Below are 10,806 nucleotides of genomic sequence, written 5' to 3'. Positions count from 1 at the left end.
CTCTCAAATTTCGTTCGGGACCCGTAAGACTTATCTAGCTTCTAGTGGTATCTTTCCGAGTCTTTCTTTCGAACTTATCACTCCCTAAACCCGAGTGTGGCGTTCACCTTTGATACCTTTGGTTCATACTTTACTAAGTATCGGGTCAAGGTCCTTATCAACCATTTCCAACTCAATTTGGTCCTATAAGTTTCGGGTCGACACTTTTCTTTAGTGTTGGTTCACTCTTGACCTTTTTGAACCATTACCATTTCGTACCAAATCCCTTACCATTTCGTACCAATTCCCAAATACCAAAACGTACCAAAACCAAATACCATTTCTTAATTAATCCTAAACCGAACTCGACCATTCTAGTCATACCATTTCGACTTAAACCAAATCCATATCCAACTTTGCACGGACTTACTTTACTTCTTTGAACTCAAATATATTCTATCTTCTTCTTGTCTAATATACTTCTTCGTTTACGATCGGGAACTAAACGACTCGGGTTCAACTACTAAATCGAGGCCGTATCATTTGGTATCAGAGCTGGTAAAAACGAGAAGTACGAGCACTCGAAGTCAATTTGAAATAGGTACATAAAAAAAAGTTCGAAAAAAAAATTTTGAAAAAAAAAATTATTAAAAAAAAATTGCATACGATTTAGGTGCGGACGAAAAGAACGTGAAAGATCCGTAAAAAAAAAGAGTCTGGAGACACTTCAATAGAAATTTTTCCAAAATCTCATTCTACACTCTTTTATATCCCCCGTAGTGAAATTTCACGCAATTAAAAAAAATTCAATATAAAAAAAAAAGTGTTTCGAGTTTGTAAGTTTGGCATTCTCTTCTATTCATCTTCTAAGCCACACTTAGCCTAAAGCCTTTCTTGTTTCTTTTAGCCTACCCGTAACCTAACATCAATCCCTTGTAAAGCCATTTGAAGCCGACCCATTAAACTACGATAAGGTCACGACGAGTCGCTTACGAAATCACGAGAGGAAATTGAGTGGAAAAAGGCACGAGTGTTGAGAGAGCATTAGAGAGAAGAAAAAGCCATTAAAGAGTGTAAACACGAGTGGAGTGCCGAATTATTTTCTTTTTGAGTGACTTGTGAGTTTTTGTTGTGAGGTTATAATTTCATATATCAAGAAGCCCTACAATAAACATGGCAGAAAGGCAACCTGTTCGAAATGTGCCGGACTTGAATTTGCAAGCATTGCTACGCGAGGTGGAACGATTGTTCGATCAAAAGTTAGAACCGATTCAAGATAGACTTGATCGTGTGGAAGGAAGAGCCCAACAAAGGAGAACTCCCTTAAGCCCTCCGAGAAATCGAGGACGGCAATCTGATTTAGATGATGAATCTTCCGAGTCGATTGAACACGAAAGTGATCAAGGGTCCAATGCGAATGTTCAACGAAGAGGCCAACGCAACCGAGGCCAACGAAATCGAGGGAGGTTCGATGATGACTTGAAAAGCATTAAGTTGTCAATCCCTTTATTCCAAGGCCGATCGGATCCCGAAGCTTATCTCGAGTGGGAGAAAAAGATCGAGCTTATATTTGAATGCCATAACTATTCTGAGGCCAAGAAAGTTAAGTTGGCTGCTATCGAATTTTTGGACTACGCAATGGTGTGGTGGGACCAACTTACAACTAGCCGAAGGCGAAATGGCGAGCGTCCTATCCAAACATGGTCCGAGATGAAGGCTGTAATGCGACGACGTTTCATCCCTTTGTACTACCATCGGGAGTTGTACCAAAAACTTCAAAATCTTACACAAGGGACGAGAAGCGTGGAGGATTACTTCAAGGAGATGGAAGTGGCCATGATTCGAGCGGATGTGGAGGAAGATCGAGAGGCAACTATGGCTCGTTTCTTAGCCGGACTTAACCGTGAAATTGCCAACATAGTTGAGTTGCAACACTACGTAGAGATCGTCGATATGGTTCACATGGCGATCAAGGTCGAAAAGCAACTCAAGATGAAAGGAGCCGTACGTGGTTATTCCTCTTCGAATGCATCTAAGTGGAACCAAGGGGCAAGTAAGAATGTTTCAACGGATCAATCAAAAGAAAATGTGGTGCCCATGAAGTCCAACAAGTCTGTGGCTGAATCTAGCAAAGGTAAGGCCATTGAAAATACTCAATCCCGAACACGTGATATTAAGTGTTTTAAGTGTCAAGGGAGAGGGCACATAGCGAGCCAATGCCCAAATCGCAACACAATGGTGATACTCCCTAATGGTGAAATAGAATCGGAGGAGGAAATAGACAAGAATGAAGAAGAGATTAACAATCCTTCCGATAATGAAGATGAGATAGAGTTTGCCGTTGAAGGCGAAATGCTCATTGTTAAAAGAAGTCTTAGTGCACAAAGCTCTATAGGTGAACCGCAACGCGAGAATTTGTTTCATACCCGATGTTATGTTCATGGAAAGGTTTGTAGCATTGTGATCGATGGCGGGAGTTGCACAAATGTTGCAAGCACACTTATGATCAAGAAGTTGTCTTTGCCGACCCTTAAGCACCCGAGTCCCTATAAGATGCAATGGCTCAATGAAGGAGTCAAACTTAAGGTAACCAAACAAGCCTTGATTCCCTTTTCAATTGGAAAGTACCAAGACGAGATTTTGTGCGACGTTGTGCCCATGCATGCGGGCCATTTACTGCTTGGGAGGCCGTGGTAATTTGATCGGCGAGTCAAGCACGATGGGTTTTCTAACCAATATTCGTTCAAGCACAAAGGCAAAAATATCACTTTGGCCCCATTGTCTCCACCACAAGTGATGGAAGATCAACAACGAATAAAGCAATCTTTGGAGAATTTGAAAGAACTGAAAAAGAAATTGAGAGAGAGTGAAAAAGAAAAGAAAAATGATTAAAAAGAAAAGAAAGAAGAGAGATTGAGAGAAAAGAATCGAGATTGTGAGAAAAACAAGAGCAATGAAAAAGAGAGAGAAGGATCAATGGATGATAAAAAGAAAAGTGTTTTATTTACCCGATATTTTCATGACTTTTCTTTTCAGGTTAATTCCACCAAGCAGCTTCGATTATGTTATATTCCTAAGGAGAGAAGGTTCATATTGCAAGAAAACGGTAAAACCGATCCTCAAATCAATAATCTCAAGGATAGACAAGGTTTGGTTTCTGAAGAACTAAAAACATCTCTATTTTGTTCAAAAAGTGATGACAATCGTGAAACTGACAAGTTTGATGAAGAAGTGAAATACTATTGGCCACTGCTAAATTTATATTTGCAAAACTTGATTCGACTAAGTGATCTTATTTCTTTTGGCCGATTAATATTTTTCCCACATATTTGCTTAAATGACTTTTTGTTGACATGTGGTTATTCGTTAAATTCCCTTTGTCCATTGGATGGGATTTTCCTTGGTGAAGGATTGACAAATCGATTTAATTGTTTGATTCATGAGTCTTGAAATCCACTTGATAAAGTGCGTTGTGGGATATGTGTTTATTCGAATGACCTGTTCATATTGGTAGAATTATTTCCCATGTCTAGATCCTTGATGAATTTGGAAAATCAATGTGGAAAGGTAAGGCTTATTTATATTTTTGAATTCGGCAATAGTTCTTTTCCTCCAATTGTGAATGAAAATTTGGAAAGAGCTCGCAAGTTTTTAGTTCATCGTGTCATTCATAATTTTCTTTATTGTGTAGGTGGCACCTTGAAGTGGCTTTGCCTTAAAGAGGGAGGGCAAGTAACTAATCGGTGTTATTTTCAATCTATTCATGAATTTCAGGTTGCTGGGCACAAGTTTGTCAAATTCAACAACCAAGGGGTCTTTGTTAATAGAAGTTTCTTCGCGAGCAAGTGGCCCGATTTGGGGACAAATTGCTCTAAAGAGGGAGGGGATGATACGACCCGCCCTTGGGAACGGCCATTGCATCAGCCTACAAGCGAGGCTCGTCGTGTTTGCAAGCTGGACGTAGCTCAATCTTATTTTGTAGAGCTTCATTTAGCTCGTTTCCAGCTCCTTTCAAGCTCAATGAGCTCGAACTAGCTCAATTTCATTAAGACCTTATCATAGTAGCTGAAATAATTATTTGAGTCATTTAATTAGTGATGCGATCCAGCTCGGTTGATGGAGTCGAGTTCACTTAAGTTGCCTGATCGTCGACGAGAAGTATTGGTTGATGTCGAATGGAGATAACTTTATGGAGTTGTTTTAAGCGAAAGTAATTAAAAGGGTTCAAAAATGGTTTGGATAGATGTTTGATAGGCTCGGTGAAATAAAGAAATATTGTTTATAATTTAATAGTTAAAATGGAATGGAAAAATAGAACTCAAGCGAAGAACGATTCAATACTATGTAAAGTATTGCCCCGGGACTTATATTGCTTAAGGTGGGTTTAATGGAAGTCGAAGATGGACCTTGACCCGTTACCTATAGAGAGGTAGGAACCAAAGGTATAAAAAGGTGGATGGACGCCACACCAGGATGGTGATAAGTTCCAGGAGTCGGGTTGACGCCACTAGCGAGCTAGATAAGTCAGAACGAGACTCGTACGAAATAGGATAGGAGGAAACCTCACAATCAAGTTTAATAATCAGAATTGTCTAACCTTTTTACAAAGAGAAATGAACTATTTATAGAGTTCAGATGATAGCCGAATAGTCATACTAAACAAGCTTAAAGACTAAGTAATTCGGCTTTAAATGTGTAAAACTAAACTAGAAATGTATCCATTAAAAGTGATGTCCAAATTCGGCTGTATGGATGTTCAATGGCCAACTTCATGAGTAAGGAAATGTACTTGAGGGCTGATGAATGCATGGGATGCCAATAGCTTTGTCTAGATTCAGCCAAGGTGTGAATGGACACTTCAAAAGATGTCTTTTGGCCGAATAGGTGCATAGGAAATTCAATTGTCAGCAGCCGATGCATGTAGGTGGATATTCATGCACTCTTCCATTCATTGTATTGAATCATTCATGCATCATCTTTAAGGCAACCATTCGTTGTAGGTAGTCATGAATGTACCCGAACATACATTGAACCAGAAATGTTCATGAATCCTCATTAATTGTGTTCCCACAAGTGGATGTACCTACAAAAGATATAAACAAATTAGATTCAAGGTACATTCAGCTTAAATTAAATAATATCAAGACATATTTAACAAATTAAAATAAAGACATAAATAAAATATAATTAATAATAAATTCGGCTAGCTCAATGATAGTAAAATTCTTGATGAGCTAAATTGAGCTAGAAAATTTGGTTATGAGCTGTAGTAAAAATAATTAAAATAAAACTATCACTCAAATTATTCAAATAATAAAATTAACGAGCTGGAAAGAAGCTAAATTGAGCTCAAATAGGTGGAATTGAGCTCAAGTGAGCTGATTGAAGTCGAATTGAGCAAAGGGAGCTGGAATTGAGCTGAAATTAGCTTGCACTAAGGTGCATGGTTTCTTCAAGGAGTTGGATCGAGCTTCCCCATCTTCAACGAGCTGATTCTCCTTCCAAAACTTGAACAATAAAGCTGAAACAAGTTCATGAAATCGCTTGGACCTAGCTCGGTTCATTGGTCCCTTTGGAAGCTTGAGGGAATCAAGACGAGGACTTGATCGGGCTTGGGGCGTGGTCACATCATCCCCCCCTTCTTCAAAATGACTTGTCCTCAAGTCGAGCTGTTTATTCTCCAGAAAATAATCCGTCTTATGCAACTCCCCTTGAATGAATGGAACAATTAGTCGTTCATAAGCCATTGCAAAAGAACTTACAATATTCGACATTAAAGATGGCAAATGAATCAATGAAAATAGACAACCATTAATCATCAAGAAACGATCAAAACAAATATGTGGATCATGCATAGTCGTATCAAAACAAGTATGAGTCATGTAAAAAGGCAGTTTTAAAACATCATTCTTAAAATCACATGAACAAAACTCCTTCCATATCCATAACTCATCAAATGGTCGAGACGAAAACAAATATGTTTTCAAGCATTCGAACTTTTCAATTTGCTTCCACAAGTCATTGTTCAAGTAAATGGAATGCAAGTAAGGAGACATGAAATGATGTGATCCGGCTCGGTTGGTTGAGTCGATTCACTTGATTGCCCGATCGTCGACGAGAAGTTTGTTCGATTTTGTAGATAGATGGAGTTAGATGATTTTTTATAGCGGAAGTTGAGAAAATGGGTTCAAAAGATGGTTTGGATAGATGTTTGATAGGCTCGGTGAAATAAAGAAATATTGTTTATAATTTAATAGTTAAAATGGAATGGAAAAATAGAACTCAAGCGAAGAACGATTCAATACTATATGAAGTATTGCCCCGGGACTTATATTGCTTAAGGTGGGTTTAATGGATTGTCGAAGATGGACCTTAACCCGTTACCTATAGAGAGGTAGGAACCAAAGGTATAAAAAGGTGGATGAACGCCACACCAAGATGGTGATAAGTTCAAGAAGTCCGGTTGACGCCACTAGCGAGCTAGATAAGTCAGAACGAGACTCGTACGAAATAGGATAGGAGGAAACCTCACAATCAAGTTTTCAATAATCAAATTCTGTAACCTTTTACAATAAACAAGTAAGCTATTTATAAGCCTAAAATGCCTATTGATATTCGGCATCTATGTTGTTCACACTAACTTAAATTCTGTTCACACAGGTATTTAACATGTTCACACAAATAGCATTAAAATTCAGTTCATGCTTGAAGATGGTACATGAATTGGCCGAACCATCATGATGCTTCACTTGATGCATTCATGCATCCTTAGCCTTGAAGAATCTCCATAATTCCATGAATGTGCAGCTCTTTAATGATCCTACATCTCCCTTGGCTGAATGAGGCATTAATGTGCCTAAAATACTTGAATGGTCATCTTGAAAATGCATGAATCATGCATGAAACGTCCCATGTATTTTCCCCCATAAATATGATCCATGAATCTTCAAATACATGAACTTTCAGCAACTCCCTCTTGCATGAACGTCCCAAATGCATGTGCTCCTTTAAATGCCATCCATTGAACCTCAATTGTGCATGCACACTCCCATACATTGCACCAATCTGTTCATGAACCTGCAGCAAATTAAATCAGCAAGTTAAATGCATTTCAAACACATTAAATTAGCAGCATATGAACTCAATAATTTGCACATTAAATTTGGCCATACATATTAACAATTTCATACATATTTAAAACATCATAATTAATTAAGTATTTAATTTAGATATAATTAAAACACTTAATTAATTATTTGTCCAGATTTAACAAATTAATTAACTTAAAATAAACAACTAATTCAACTAAAGACAAATTAAATGATTTATTTCAGGAAAATAAATGCAAGCTAAAGAAAGCTAAAAATAAGCTCATTGGGTTAAAATTGAGCTGAATTGAGCTTGAGTGAGTTGACTTGAGCTCGAGTGAGCTGGAAATGAGCTAAACGGAGCTTAACGAAATGAAATTGAACTAATTCAGCTCACATGGATTTGCAAACAATGCTTAGGGAGCTGATCCAAAAGTGTGCCCGGGGCATTGATGTGAGCTTGCCTACGAACCAAATGGAGAACGAACAAGAAGCTATTAAGCTGCCCATTGGTCCAATAACGCGAGCTAGAGCTAAACGATTTAAAGTTGCTATTTTAGCATTGGTGGAACGGATTGAGGAAAATGAAAGCAAAGAGCTTAAAGACGAGCTGAATATTTTCAACTTCTTTGAAGTTGAAATTCGTTCTAGCTAATTAAATTGCTGCTGGATTTTAAACCATTTAAATAAGCATTTAATTAAGTCTTATTACAGCTTATTAATATGTTTTTATTTAATATAAGTGTTTAATATGTCTTAATTTAGTTACATTAAAGATGTCTTGATTTCATTTAGTTTGTCTAAATTATTACATGTCTTAAATCTGTTCAACCGAATTTGTGTCATGCTTTATTAATATTTAAGTTGTTTCAATGTTAAATTAGGATGTTCACATTATGTATTTACTTAGTTCAGCTTAATTTGATTGAAATTAATTAAGTTCATGTGTGTTTTTAGGTACAGCCGAATTTGAAGATTCATTGGGCAGATTCATGCATGAAGATTCAATGGATGTGAAGATGCATGCATGTTGGGTTCAATGCACCAAATGATACATGCATGGACTATATTAAAGATGGTGTGCTGATTGTTGAAGTTCTCTAAGTGACCATTCGGCCAAAAGAGATGATTTTCCATTCTCCAAAGCTGCCATTTATTTCCTTCACATTGCTGGGTACATTGTGGCTATTCGGTTCATGATGTTCACACCTTATGGTCATTCAAAACCGTCCATTCACACTTCCAAATGACTGTTCAAGTTGCTAATTAATGATGGTAATTTTTCAGCAAGAGTTGCTTCATTATTGACCTTATTAAACTCCATTGGCCGAATGTAGCTGCTGCCAATTTTCCAAGTTCGTTGAAGCTCTTCCTTGGTCTATATTCAGCCGAACATTGATTCAAGACCATTCATGGATCTTAGCTCAAAATTAGTTCAATGTTTACTTAGTTTTTAAGTATTGAACTTGACTATTCGGCTACTAGTCACTTAAGCTATAAATAGTTCTTGAATTTCTTGTAAAAGGACTTTTTGCCAAATTTCTGAATGAAATATAATTTTAGTGAGAAATTCACTCTCTTTATTCTCCAAAGCTCAAATTGACTTATCTTCAACGAGTGGCGTCAATCTGACTTTGTTCGAACTTATCACCCATTGGTGTGGCGTTCTTCATACCGTAGGTTCCTATTTTGCTAAATAGAGGGTCTCGGTTTTTATCCTATTTCCATTTCTTTCTTTGAAAACCTTAAGCCCGGGTCCTTATTTGATAATAAGGGTTCGATCTTGTTTCATCGAATTACCCAGCAAACAACAACCCATCAAACTCCTTTGTTCCTAAAGCCATCCAACTTCAAACACCAAGACTTGAATTTGATTCAATTCCGACACTACCTAATTTCGACCGGGAAAGATTACGACTCGTCTTTACATCCGAAACGAGCTCATATCAGTTGGTATCAGAGCTAGCTAAATTAGGTACGTAAATCATAGTTTCGAAAAAAAAAATTGCAAAAAAAAGAAAATTGCATACGGTCTAGGTGCGTACGAAAAGAACGTGAAATATTCGTAAAAAAAAAAGAGTCTGGAAACACTTCAACAAAAATTTTTCCGAAATCATATTATACACCCTTTTATACCCCTTTGAGTGAAATTTCACACTATTAAAAAAAAAATTTTCAATTCGTGAATTCATTTTATACGCCACATCTTTAAACCTTTCTTTCTTTCGAGCCTACCCTAAACCATACGATTTTCCTTTGTTTAGCCTTTGAAGCCGATCCACAAGTGGGATAAGTCTAAGGTAGCTTTTTAGAATATCGAGAGTTGGATTTGAGAGGTAAAAGGCAAGAGAGTACATCAAGATAAAAGCCGAAAATAGAGTGAAACACGAGAGGAGTGAATTTTTTTCTTGTGAGCGAATTTGTGAGGTTTTTGTGGTGAGGAAATATTTTGTTCTTATTTTAAACATGTCTAGGAGTCCGGATCGTCGAGCAACAAGTGGAGGAGCTTCGAATGCTGCTGGTGGAGGAGTAAACCTTAAACCGAGGAGAAACGTTCCCGGAGGTGGAGTGCCCGATCTCCAAGTCCAAGCAATCGTACGAGAAATCTCTCGTCTGTTCCAACCTCAATTCGATTCTCTCAATGAACGAATGGAACAAATGGAGGAACAAAGCCAACGTGCGAACACCCCTCTTATTCCGAGAAGAGAGCGAGAACGTCCATGGCAACATGCAAATGATCTATATGAACAAAGTGACGATGAAAGTGATCGAGGTTCACGACAAAGTGCAAGGAGACGAGGTCATTGAGCACGAGAACAAAGAGATCGAGAGAGGCCCGATGATGATTTAAAGAATATTAAAATGGCGATTCCTGCTTTTCAAGGAAGATCGGATCCCGAGGCCTATCTTGAATGGGAGAAGAAGGTGGAATTAGTTTTCGAGTGCCACAATTACTCAGAAAGCAAAAAGGTGAAGTTAGCTGCTATAGAATTCTCCGACTATGCCATAATATGGTGGGATCAACTCACGTTGAGCCGAAGACGCAATGGAGAACGTCCCGTGTCTACATGGGCGGAAATGAAAGCAATAATGAGAAAGCGTTTTATTCCTGCTTACTATCACCGGGAGTTGTATCAAAAGCTCCAAAGCTTAACTCAAGGCCAACGAAGTGTGGAGGATTATTACAAAGAAATGGAAGTGGCCATGATCCGCGCCGATGTGGAGGAAGATCGAGAAGCCACCATGGCTCGATTTCTCGCCAGCCTTAACCGAGATATCGCAAATATCGTCGAACTACACCACTATGTTGAGGTTATTGATATGGTCCATATGGCCATAAAGGTCGAAAAACAACTAAAAAGAAAAGGTACGTCACGAACTTTCTCTAACACTTCTTCTATGCCTAGGTGGGGGCAAGGGACCAACAAACGTGACATACCAAGCCGAAACAAAGAAGTAAGTGGTGCCACCAAGTTCAACAAACCGATTGCCAAAACGAGTAAAGGAAAGATGGAAGCTCAACCAAGTCAATCTCGAGACATAAAATGTTTCAAATGCCTTGGAAGGGGCCACATCGCGAGCCAATGTCCAAATCGGAATGTGATGTTTGTTCGAGACGATGGCGAGATTGAATCTAAAAGTGAACAAGAGAAGGAGGCCATTGAACAAACCGAAGATGAAGAAGATGTTGAACAAGCCGAAAATGGAGAAATATTGGTGGTGAAGAGAAGCCTTACTT

This window comes from Gossypium hirsutum, chromosome A06 (genome assembly GCF_007990345.1).
Source record: "Gossypium hirsutum isolate 1008001.06 chromosome A06, Gossypium_hirsutum_v2.1, whole genome shotgun sequence".
Lineage (NCBI taxonomy): Eukaryota > Viridiplantae > Streptophyta > Magnoliopsida > Malvales > Malvaceae > Gossypium > Gossypium hirsutum.
This window is presented reverse-complemented; position numbering follows the sequence as displayed.